This window comes from Falco peregrinus, chromosome 2 (genome assembly GCF_023634155.1).
Source record: "Falco peregrinus isolate bFalPer1 chromosome 2, bFalPer1.pri, whole genome shotgun sequence".
In the NCBI taxonomy this organism is placed as follows: domain Eukaryota; kingdom Metazoa; phylum Chordata; class Aves; order Falconiformes; family Falconidae; genus Falco; species Falco peregrinus.
In genome coordinates, this window is record NC_073722.1 from 109690480 (window position 1) to 109702818 (window position 12339).

Genomic DNA, 12339 nt, shown 5'->3' on the forward strand with positions numbered 1-12339 from the left:
AACCCCGGCCCTTTCTATTTTCCCTCTCCCATCACCGCCGCTGCCTGACTGCAATGGGGAGAGTTTGATGGGGTGCACGGAGGGCTGGGCCAGCAACAGCAAATCTGGGGGTGAAAACTGCAGGAACTCCTTTGTTTTTTTAAGTTTCTGGGTCTTTGCAGCAGCTCATGAAAAAATTCGTACTGGTATCAGGGGGAAATAAAACTGTCTGGGGCTGGCTGCCCCAGCAGAGCTCCTTAGAAAGGAGAAAATTAAAACCTGCCTATTAATCAACGGCAAAAAAATCTGAGCGATGTTGTGCTGTTAAATGTCACCGTCATTGTTTTGCACCCAGCTGGGTGGGGGGAGACCCCTGGTCCCTAGCGGCTCCGTGGCACGCACTGGCTCCGGCACAGCGGGGCTGGGGGTGGATGCAGGCAAACGTAGGGTCCTCTGTGTGACAGGGGTGTCGCAGGAGGGGGATGCTCTTCCCCCGGTGCGAGGGGAACGGGCTTAATAACATCAACAGGCAAGGGGAGAAACAAGGGCTCCTTCACCGAAATAACCCAAACTTGGAGGCACCACGTCGCTGCCATGTGCTGCCAGGGTTTGGATCAGGACCAGCCACCAGACTGTCCTCTGTTCCGAACAGGGCAGGTCTGATCCGACCGGGGCGCTCAGCATCCTTCAGAATAAATCCTTTGGTGCAATCAGCCTCTTAGCATCCTGGAACAAAAAAAAAAAGCCAGGCTAATATTTAAATAGACATATTCTGTCCTTTGGATCGCAGCAGCCTTGCGCGGCATTTGGCACCGGAGCATGGCACAGCAACCCCAGGACTGATGCTCCTTTTCCCAGGGTTTGCAGAGCAGGGGGTGCACACGGGGCTGCGCCGGGCTCGGCGTGAGGTGGGAGCAGGTGAGGCCGCACGAGGCTTCGCTGCTGAAAAATGCAAATCCTCTCGGCACCGCATCCAGCTCGGCACAAAGGCGCTATAAGCCGGCACATGAGGGCTGCGCATTGCCTGGCATCCTGCATCGGCGAAAATATAGGGATGTCGGTGCTCAGCTGAGCTGGGGCACTGGCACGGGGCTGTGTAGGGATCTTAATTAAATCACTTCCAGCTAGATTAGGTAACGAGCTCTGCTCTGACACATACCACTTCCAAATGCCACTTACAACCTGCCGCTGCTGCTCTATTACAGAAATCAGTCACTGGGGCCCTGGGGGGGTTCCCAGCTCTGCTCCCGATGCAGGGCCGAGGGCGAGCAGGGCAGCACCGGCTTCCTCACGGCGGGGAAGAGGAGGAGAAGCCAAAAAAGCCACAGGGCACGGTGGCGGCTGAGCAACAGCCCACAGCTGAACGCCTTCTCAAGCATCGTGTTTGTGGGGTAGCAGCAAACCGTTGCTGTCCTGCAGCCCCTTCGTTTGCTCTGCAGGCTGTCCCTGCGTGTTTGTTACAACGTATTTGTAAATGGGGAAACCTTTCCGACGGCTGTTGCAGCTGCTTTGAGGTCCCTGCGGCAGGACAAGTGGGCAAGCTGCCGAGCCCGAGCTGAGCCCCCCTCCTTGCCGAGCTCTGCTGCATTTGTGTCCCAGTAAACAGGCACCGTTCCCTTTGCCTGCGTCCCGGCGGCTGCGTGTGACCTGCCCCGCGGCCCCAGACGGTGACTTTGCTCTATCACTGGGGACTGTGGGGACTGTCAGCGGCTCACGCTCCAGGGATGGCACCAGAGTCCTACAGCAGCAAAGGGAGAGTTACACAACAGTGCTGATGGCAATGCCATCGTCCCCAGGGCCGTGACGGGGGAGTCCTTGGGCTCTGCTCAGCCATGTGGCGTGTGGGGATGGCCAGTGGCATCGCAGGGATCTCCTCGGTGCAGTGCGCAGGGTGCCCCGCGTTCTTTGCCGAACGCGCCGTGCTTTCGGGTTTCTGGTGGCGTGGAAGATTGATTTCTTGATTAAAGTCTAATGCATGGTATAATTAAGGAGATCCTTCCCGTTCAGAAAGTCATCAGGAGACGATTAATTGGGATGAGGCTGGGAGCTGGCTGTGGAGGAGGGGCAGGCACGTGGCTGGTGCACCCCAAGCACCCCAGGGTGGCTGGGTTGTTGGCAGACACAAGGTGAAGCCTGGACTTGCTCTGCAAACCCACCCCGGGGGCTCTGGAAACCTACCCCAGAGAGCAGTGTTTGAGACTCCTCTCAGTTGCTGTTTACGCTCCTTCCATTAGCAGTTTAAGGGTTTTTTCACTTCAAAAGATTTCATTAAATGAAACGGTCACCCTTTAGCTGCAGAGCCCCAGAGAGCCAGGGCTGGCAGATCCTGCAAGAGGTGATCCATCCCACGCTGCTGCCTGCGCTGGGATCCATCCGCCCCAGGCCATGCCCCCTCTGTCGCCTCTTAGACACCCGTAACACAAGCCCCGCAGTCCTGACCAGAGCCCGTCGCTGCTTTCCCCTGGAAATCTCCCCAGTTCTTGCATCTGCTTTAATCTCCCCAGTTCTTGCATTTGCTTTATTCGCGGCGGTAAGAGCAGAGGCAGCGGCTGCTCGGAGGTGCGGTGAGACGGCAGGTCGATGTGGGCATTGGCAGCTTGTGCTGGGGACTGGTGCCTGCGTCACAAACTGGGCTTGTTCTTGAAATGTGAATTGAGTACTAAATTGTAGATCTGCCAAATAGATCGGGTGAAAAGATCAATTCACATCGGATACAGCAGACCATGTTTCAAGACAGAAAAAAAGGATTAGGGAAAATCAGAAATTCAGTGTGCACCAGTGCGAGTTATTAGCACGTGTGTCAGTCATGTCTGATGAGCTTTGCCTGTGAAAATTGTTATGGATGGAGGAAATTTTGGTTGCACAGCTGCTTTAGTGCATTGTTTGTAGAGTTCAGCTATGCTTGACATTTAGATGGAGGTGAGTTTAGGCCCAACGGTTGCATATTGAATGGGGGGGGGAAACACCATTTTGCAGTTCGGTCGTAAGTTTTTTATTTTTTTCCCTTTTTTTTTTTTTAGAGGAAGCAGAGCCTGGAGAGCTGGAGAAGTGCCTGAGCACAGTGCTCGTAGGGCAGGGGTGCTGAGGTACCTCCTGTTGTAGGTGATTTTTTTGAGCACAGTGCTCGTAGGGCAGGGGTGCTGAGGTACCTCCTGTTGTAGGTGATTTTTTTAACGGCCATGCTGAAATTGTGTTTGGATGGTTTATAAGTGATCGGCTTAAGTGGGCTTAATTAGCTGTGTGCACCCCAAGATCACCCCTCTCCCTCCTGCGACACCCTGCGAAGGGCACTGAGATGTGCTTGGGGCTGTGGGTGCTGATCTCTCCCAGGCACTGATTGTGGCTTCCTAATTAACCTTCTCTTCTTGTGGAACTGCGGCAGGGAAGATGCCTGCCTTGCCAGTCTACCCTCCTTTGTGCCCTGCAGGACTGTTTTTCTGTGTAAGCTAAGGAAAAGAGAAAAAATAAAGTACTAGAGAATAAAATTAAATCTACCATGAAAATGCATCATTCTAGCAAACTAACTGCAATTACATCCGCAGTCTAATCCTGTCCAAAGGACAATGCGGTCTGGATGCTGCTGGTCATGCTAACGTGTGCTGGAAATGATTTACATTTGGGTTTGCTGTAAACGTTGCGGCTGGCTGAAACACGCCAGCGTTACACCATGCCACTGAGCAAAAATGCAGTTGCATCTCTGGAAGGGGACAGTGGAGAGCTGGGGGTGTGGTGAAGGTGAGCATCCCAAAATTAGGCTGAAACCTCTCAGTTATGTACACACAGAGCTGTATAATCCCACCTGGCTCGGGGCTGTCTGCTGTAGGGCTTTGGTGCTCGGTCGACAGGGCTGTGTGCTGTCAGGATGGAGCCCATGTACCTGTTGTAAGAGGCAGATTTCTAGCGAGCCCCCGGGGCTCTGGTTTCCACATCTTATGAGATGGCATTAAAAATCATCGTGGTGAGTGTCTGGTCTGGGGTTGTTCTGCTTTGGGGTGTTCCCATCCCTCCCGCAGCACAGCAGGGAGGAGCAGGTCTGTGTCCATGTGTTCACACTGGAATGAGCTTGCAAAATATCCACCTGCTTGAAAAACAGAGGTCTTCATCTTCTTCCCCATGGCATGGAGCATTCCAGCACCCCAGCCATGTGTCTCTGCAACAGGTAAATCAAACCCACTCAATATACTATCATTACTCACTCCAGCAGAGCCGGCGTGCACACCTGCTCCAGCAGCACCCTCCGTGGACTCTTTCAACCCTCCAGGCACCTCCTTGCAAGTCACTCGCACCAAGGGCGTTTCAGACCATCAGATGGATCTGGTTTCAGATGGATCTGGTGCTGAAGTGGCTTTATCTCAGGAAGTTAGTGTGAAATCAAGTGGCTCCAGGAGGTCCCTGGTGGCCTCTGTTCTTATTTTCTGCCTGTTACGCAGCAGCAGGCTGAAAGGCAGCAGTTTATGTCCAGTTAATACAATCAGGAGAGCATCACTCAGCAACCCCCACTGCGTTTTGCTGCTAGGTACAAAATGTCCTAGACTAGATGAAATTCTGACCTGGAGCATTTGGAGAAGCATCGCTGGAGGGCAGCAAGTCACCCGGTGGTGCCCAGCTCTGGCAGGGAGATACAGGAGGAGCCAGTGAATCTGGCCATCGTGAGCTGCTGTTTGATTCCTCAGGGAACAGATCACTTGAAGGGCTGCAACTGTCCTGCTCCATCCTGTGTGCACTGGGTGAACACCACAGCTTCCCCAAGCAAGCCCTCCCCAAAGCTGGGAGGGAAGCCTGTGCCCTGAGGAGCCACAGGGTGAGGGATGGCAAGTCCCTCCGTTTGGGATTGCTCCGGGGTTTTCTAAGGACAGGGTTTATCCCACCGGGTGAGGAGACCCCCCGAGAGCTGGGATGGGTGATGCTCCCCTCCGGGGTGCTCTCAGGCTGGTTAAGGCTCCTGGGCAGCAGGTGCAGGGCAGGCAGGGAGTTCCCTGCTGTCTGCTGGGCTCTTGCTCCTCCAAAAGCCTTAAATACACATACATAAACCCTGCATTTCCTGATTGCTCTTTCAGAGATAAATAAGGGTAGGAATGAAAAGCAATCACGCAGACTCTTTGCTGATCAAAGGCAGGGTGGACGAAGCTGCCTCTCGACCTCACCTTGCATCTAACGTTCAGGCTGGAAGGAGAGGCCTGGAAACAAATGACAGTAATCAGTGCAAGATGTGATCAAAGAAACACTCTGCAGTAAAAACCTTAGTGAAAAATCCCTTGAATCACAAGCACATGGGTGGCCGCTGAAGAAAGAGGGGAAATATGACAATTTTTTTTTTTTTTTAACAAAAGATAAACCAGAATGTAACTGCAACTCCCCCTGCACTCACTGATGGTTTAAAATCCATGGCACATGGTGAGCTGAGCTAGTGCAGAGCCCCACGCTGCCAGGTGTGGAACCAACAATCTATAATTCCCTATTTTTAAAGCGGTTATGGACCATCTTACGGGAGTGTACTGCTGTGTCTCAGTTAAACATCTCAAAGTGCAAAAGACAGGGGGTGGGGGTGGGAAGATTTCAAATACTTGTCAGCAAAGTGATTCACCCAGGGTTTGCTACATGACAGAGAAAATTTAAATCCTGGAGTGAGTGATGGATTCAGGTGGCAAATCACCTGGAAAGATCCCAGGGGCTGGGTGTCCCAGTGTTGCCAGGGAGGAGCAGGATGCAGCACTGCAATACTAGTGAGAGATTGAAACTGAACCCATGCACTACAAAAGGACCTAATCCCAGATACAGGCTGTGTTTTCAAGGTTATGATGTTCGGCTTCAGGGTGTAGAGAATAATATTTCTGAGCTTTTCCAAATGAAGGGACAGAGCAACAGGAGGCCTGAATATCTCCTTGGCTTTTTGCTGCTTTTTGCCTGATCTTGGACTATTTATTACTCCAGAGGCTCGTGACGTTCTTTAAGCCAGGAAACCTGGACTTTACATAACCTGTGAGACACCGGCACCTTTCAAGATAGTAAATAAAACCTGCATGTTTGCTGAAAGGTGTTTCATACCTCGTGAAGAAAGAGCTGTGTTGGAGGTGGGGGTCTGCCTTGTCCTGGCTGGGCTGGCTCCAGTGCTGGACGGCCAAGGTCTCAGGAGCTTCATGTTCTACCTGGGCTGTTTAATGCGGTGTCCAGGTAGGGCAAAAAGGTCTGCCACGCAAAAAACAGCTAACACTTGCCCAACCCTGGCAGTGAGACAAGGATGTATTTTCAGGTGTTAAGGGTACTTGAGGTTCATACGCTCAGAAGATTCTTACTCCCAAAAATCTGTAATTTAACCAGTTCAAGAACTCCTCTAGGGCCTATGTACATATGGAGGGAACAGAGCACACAGCATCAGCCGTCAGGGAGTAAATCTAGTTCAAATACAGCAAAACATACAGTTCTTACACTGAAGTCATTAAATCTTTGGCTAAGCTAAAAAGGCAGAGTGAATAATGTTTTTAATATGCTCAGGAAATCCTCCACGTCGGATGAGATCAGAAGACATTAGTGAGGATGGATGGGGATTCTTCTCCAAACAAAGGCTGATACTGAGTAATTGCAATTCTATAAAGAGATCATCATTTACATTCAGTAATTTACCCAGCATCTGAGGAAGCATCAAAACTTGGTGTTTCATGTACAGGTAGATGGATGGAAAATAATTAGCACTCTTATAGTTCCATACTCATTTTTCTAATCTACATTATACTCAAGCCATTATATATTTAACGGGTTTGTTCTGCACTGGAGGGAGTGGTATTGCCAAATTCCATTCACGCTCCGTGACCAGCCCTCACCAGCTTTGTTCTTTTGAATTAAAGGACAGAGATGAGGCTTTTTCTGAGTACACCCACTTCTATTTTTCATAAAAATCCTAAAAAGCTGTTTGCTTTACAGATTACATGCGAGTTTTTTACATCAAATTTCAGCAAAAAACCAGCAAAACCTGTAACTTAATGTAATACCTAACAGAGTTAGTGCAGGTTTTTATTAGCTCCTAACAGCGGAGGAGCATTTGAGTGGCTCTCAAACAGCAGTTAACCCTCAAAACACCACTAAAGTCCACAAGTGTTGCTATAACAATTTTATGGGGAGCAAAGAGGTGTGTCAACTTATTCACCAACCGATGAATCTCTGTCTCCAAGTACCTTCCCAGATCAGTTTTTAGTCAATCAGCAATATGTCTCCTTCATTTAACGTTGTACTATAAATCCCAGTGTTCAGTTTAAGAAGTGGGTACATGCTGGACTAGCAGTTGTCCTTCTTAATAATGGACTCAAGCTGCAAAATTTGGATTCAAATCTCAGAGCTGTTTGGATTTAGGGTTTTAGCTTGCCTATTATAGAAATAAGAAACAGATGGGATTTGCAGGCCTGGTTCGGACTCCACACTTCTCATAAGGTCAGTGTTGTTTAAGTTAAATCTGATTTTAAGTCAGATTCATTTCTGCCTGGGCTTGTCTGCCTGTTGCATTAATGGCACACGCCAGCACAAAGTATCCCCAGGGCTGGAATGCTGAAAACGCTAAGTATATTCTATGTATCTCAGAAAAGAAATATTACCACTGGTTCTGCAAGTGATGTGGAATTAGTGGCAGCTGGGGACATTTGTAGTCAGGGCCAGAAAGGTCCTCAACATGCATTTATACATTGAAATTCCCATATTTTTAGAACTTTATAGCTGAGGACTGTACAATATTTCTTTTTCATCTAATAAGGGGTTTGTGAGACACATGGAAGGGTAGGACTTGATATATTCTTAGCAATTTACACAAAAAGAGCATCTTGCCTCAATTTATTGTAGACTCTGCTCCTTGGGGCAGACCTGGCAGACCGATTCTGCTGGGACAGCTTATCGAAGGAAGCTATGGCTTTGCCACTTTTCCAAATCAAATACCTTCTGTTTAGAAGCATCACTCTAGCTGAAAAAATCACTAAAATTAGTAGTGGAATAACAGGCTCAAACTGCATTTTGTAGAAGATCAGAACAGAGTGTCTAATGGTCCTGTCTGGCTTTCAAGTCTAACATTTAAAATAAGGCTGTTGAGAGTCTTATGGTCTGCAGTGGTGTACAACTGTCCATGCTTTGCTCTTGTCTGTCGCTCAGCCGTAACAACACAGAAATTCTGCAATCCCTTGGAAAAGATAATTTCCTGGAGGGCTTTCACTTGTTTCTGATGACTTGTCGAGACAGTGTTAGCTGGAAAAAAGACATTTACAAAAGCATAGTCGTTAAAGATTCACAGATAGGAGTTGTCTCAAATGCTGTGCAACTAATACAGATGCCAACAGATCAGCAAATCATGGGCAAAATAAATAAGCTGCTGTTCGCAGGGTATCTATTCAACAGGCCTGCTGCTTTTGTCACAGATGCACAAAACTAGAGTATCTAATAAGAAAACACTTTAACGTTGGTTGAGCCTAGCTGTCAGACCAGCTGAGACAAGGGCAATGCCTGGGGACACAGCAGCTACCACGCTGTAGGGAATAAAGAGCTAAGGAGGGCAAACGTTCGGTCTATAAAGGCTTCCAGCCTAATGTAGGATTAGTGGAAAGAAAATGGACTGCACATTAAAATTCATGAAGGAGTACAATTTAAGATCCATGAATAACAGGGCCACAATTATGCAGGACTGGGGATTTGGTTTTGGTTTTGTTTTTCCAGAGCTGGTGGAAGAAATGAAGTCATTACCAGGACATGTGTGGCTGCCGTGTGCTCCGCCCTTGTCGCTAGATGCTGCGGACACCCACAGCTGATGATACCAAAGGGTTAAACATAGGGACAAGAGGAAAGTGAGAAATGCAATCTCTGTTCTGTGGAGTCACAGACAAAATACATGAGTTGGTTGGTTTGATAGGCCTGTCTCCTCGTCCCTGGATCTCAAGGCTGTCTCTGGTGAAGAGGAGCTTCAGTGCTGGTTGGGTCTAGCCAGCCCTCTTAACTCGGGACACGGCACTTGGGCATCTCTTGCTTCAAACACCCTTCGTGACACATGTAACCTTGGCCAAGGTACTTAATCTCCTAGAGCCCAGCTCCCCACTACAAAACGAGCTGACCCCGGAGGGGTGTAAGGGGTGAAGTTATAACTGACTCGGGAGGTGTGACAGCATCGATGGTAGGTGATGGGAGGGTTTCATACCTGTTTTTTTCTTTTTAATTAAGCTACATGAATCTCGGGTCTTCAAAACAAGGCTGTGGAGGGAAACCACCCTGTAATCATAGGTGAGTCTTTAACTGCAGTGCATGGTGAGGGCTACGGGAAGGGCAGGGCAATGGGTGTCTCCAGTTCATCAGCATCTAATTCTGAGAGAGCACCAAGGAGATCTGGCTCTTCTTAATGACTTATCATGAGAAAAAGCTCATGCCAGGGGTTAATTCTTCACCCCATGTTCCTGTCTGTGAGGGCAGAAGCTGGGAAAGTGGTCAGCTGCTTTTATTCTATGGTCTTAATTTAGAATAAAAAAGTCTTATTTTGTCCTAGATTTAACAGTTGGGGAAATAAAACTACTTTGGGTGGTAGGAGATGCTGTCACATACAAGAGGACAACTCCAGGATAGTTTAGGATAGCTGCTTATTTTACAGCCACAGAAATACATTTAAATCACAGCTGTGGTGCACTCTAATGGGAACGTAGAGCCTAAGTGAATTATTGATTATTTTGCACATTTGATAAGGAAGTCAGAAGAGAAATGATGTCTGATATACAGAAATAGATCAGAAGCCTCCCATGGGTTGTAACAAAAGCATGAGAAGGTCTTAAAATAGCCATCAGCTTTCATTACAGCAGGTACAAAAGGCCTTGAATTAGTGCAATGCTTCAGGAGGAGATCTGGGGACATGGGTCTGGTCCATGCCTGCTGGAATTTTTTGCCCTGATTGCTCTCCGTAGTCAGGGCATCTGCCTTCATCTTCTTAGGTGAGCGTGGGAAGAAAATGTTCCAATTTAACACAGAAATCTCTGGCACCACTCAAAGATTTAGGTATTCTCCAATCTACCCTACCCCAGTCTCCGGGGAGACTGTTCCCATGCCATTCTGCGTTTATATTTCTGTACAGATAATTTCACTGATCCAAGGGCTCTCAGAGGATTGCTGTAAAAGCTTTTTTTAAACCACAGACAGTGCACATCTCTGGTAGTATCTTTATACAAGCGCCACTGAATTGTTTCCAGTATTCAGCTCCTCACCTGTCTGGTTCGTGTGCACGGGCTGACGGATGGATGGGCTGATCGTGCTCCGTGTGAGAATGCAAACAGCTGAGCCAAAGCCTAATCCTTCCCCCAGTCCACGACCTTTTAATTCATACTTGCACCTGGCAGAAGCAGCAATCATTCATGTATGTGGCCTCGGAAACAGCTGCAGATCTGACACTGTAGTTAAATTTAAAAAGGGTGATGCAGGCGTACGTGTGAGAGTGGTAAATTAACAAAGTCAATTGCTAGTCTGTCATGAACCTGCTTTAAAGAAAAAAGAAAACAGGCTTTTAAGAGTTATAGTTCAGGCTTGCAGTGAGTATGCCAGGTCTCTTCTACCGAATACAATAAGGTTTGTGCAGAAACATTTGTGGGATTGGGGCAGAGAGGCCTGAATCTGTAACTGTGATTCACTGCAGGTCAGGTCTGTGGCTGGGGCCATGTTGCAGACAGAGCTGCGGCACCCTCGGACCGGCTGGCTCAGGAAGGGGCAAGGGTACAGCCTTGGGCGCAAGCTCTGCAGGTTTGGCCGGCCAACAGCAAGTAGATGAGCAATTGCTGTAGCAGTTACCCTGCGTGCCGGCGGTAGCTAAGTGAGATCTGGCAGAGGAGCTTCTACAGGGACTGTCATGCACAAGATTGCGGCTGAGATGTGCTCTCAGGGTAGCTTGATGCTGTAAATCCTTTTCCAGCAAAGAAATAGTGGTATTTTATTCCGGCAGAGCAATTCCTAGCCTGGATCCAGCCATACCCTGTCCCTTGCCACCTGCTGAACAAAGCAAGCTAAACCAGCAGAAGTCCAGATTGCTGCCAGTGCTGTATTTCCTGCAGCCTTTTTTAGCAGAAACCTGTGAATCCAGTTATGAGTAACCTGGCTGTCCTGGCAAAAGGCTGCACTGTAGAAATGGTTGTTTTACATGGACCTAAACACAAGGCAAGTCTATTTGTTATGTAGGAGAAAGGCTAAGGCATCTGATTCTGTCTTCAAAAAGAAGCAATTTTTAGCAAGCAGAGCAAAATTTGAAATAAAACTTGTCAATTTGTAAATGTTTTGTAGAAAAGCACTGTAAGATAGCAGATGGAGGTGTAAAAGGGGTTTTGGTTTTTTGCTGTGTCTAACACCTTCTTTCTACAGCGCTCATCCTCTGTTTTTTAAGAATAACGCTTTTTCAATAATGACTCACAGCCAGTGATACAAAAATCCTGGCTGTCAGAAAAAACTGCTGGTTGTCTGACAGGAGCGCAGCTTGCAGGGAATGTTGGTTTATTCTGTTTGTCTGTACTGAAATTACAGCTTGGGGACCTTTCTTCTAGAAAGTGGCCCTACTTAAGAGATTCCAGGCACAAGGCAATTATCTGTCTTCACTCGCTTGATGTAATTAATAGATGTGGTTTTCTTCACAGGCACCGAGGGATGCCGTGTTCATCATGGAATTGACCACTTTGCCCAAAGCAAGGACATGAAAATTCACCATGAAGTCAGGTCCGTCCTATGGGAAGACGGATAAACCTGTGGTGTACAAGTAGGGACTAGAATATTCCCCATATCTCGCTACATCTCTGCTAATCAGAAAAGAAAAGATACCCTCTGCTCAGAAGGGAAAAAACAGACATCCTCAGGAATAATTCAGTACAGAAAGCTGGCAGATCTACAGCCCTCTATCACCTCACAGAATCTGCAGTTACGTGTAAAACTAAACCTTAGGAAAAGGGCAATTTCAGTCTTTCTGGCTAGCCTGGAAGTAACCACGCTGCCCTGTACGACGCAGTTACTGACAGAGCAGCTGCATGGGTAAAAACGCATTTTTACAGAGTTATTGGAACAGGGAATTGTGCTAGGATTAGTGGGTTCTTCCCCCAGCTCTGCCTTTGATTTGTAGTTTGTGCAGACCCCTTAATTTGTTTCTGTTTTCCCCATCTGTGAAACTGAGATAAGATCACAAAGGAATTGTAGAGTGTGATTCATTAATGTTTATTAGACAGAGGGAAATCCTTAAATGAATGGCACTGTATTCCAGGAGGACAAAGTTCAAGACTGCAAAGAGGCTGATTAAAACCAAATCGGCTATTCCCAGTCTAGGAGGACAAAAAAAGAAAATTGAAAAACCTTACCTACCCCTATGTCTGCCAAAAGCAGTATGTGATT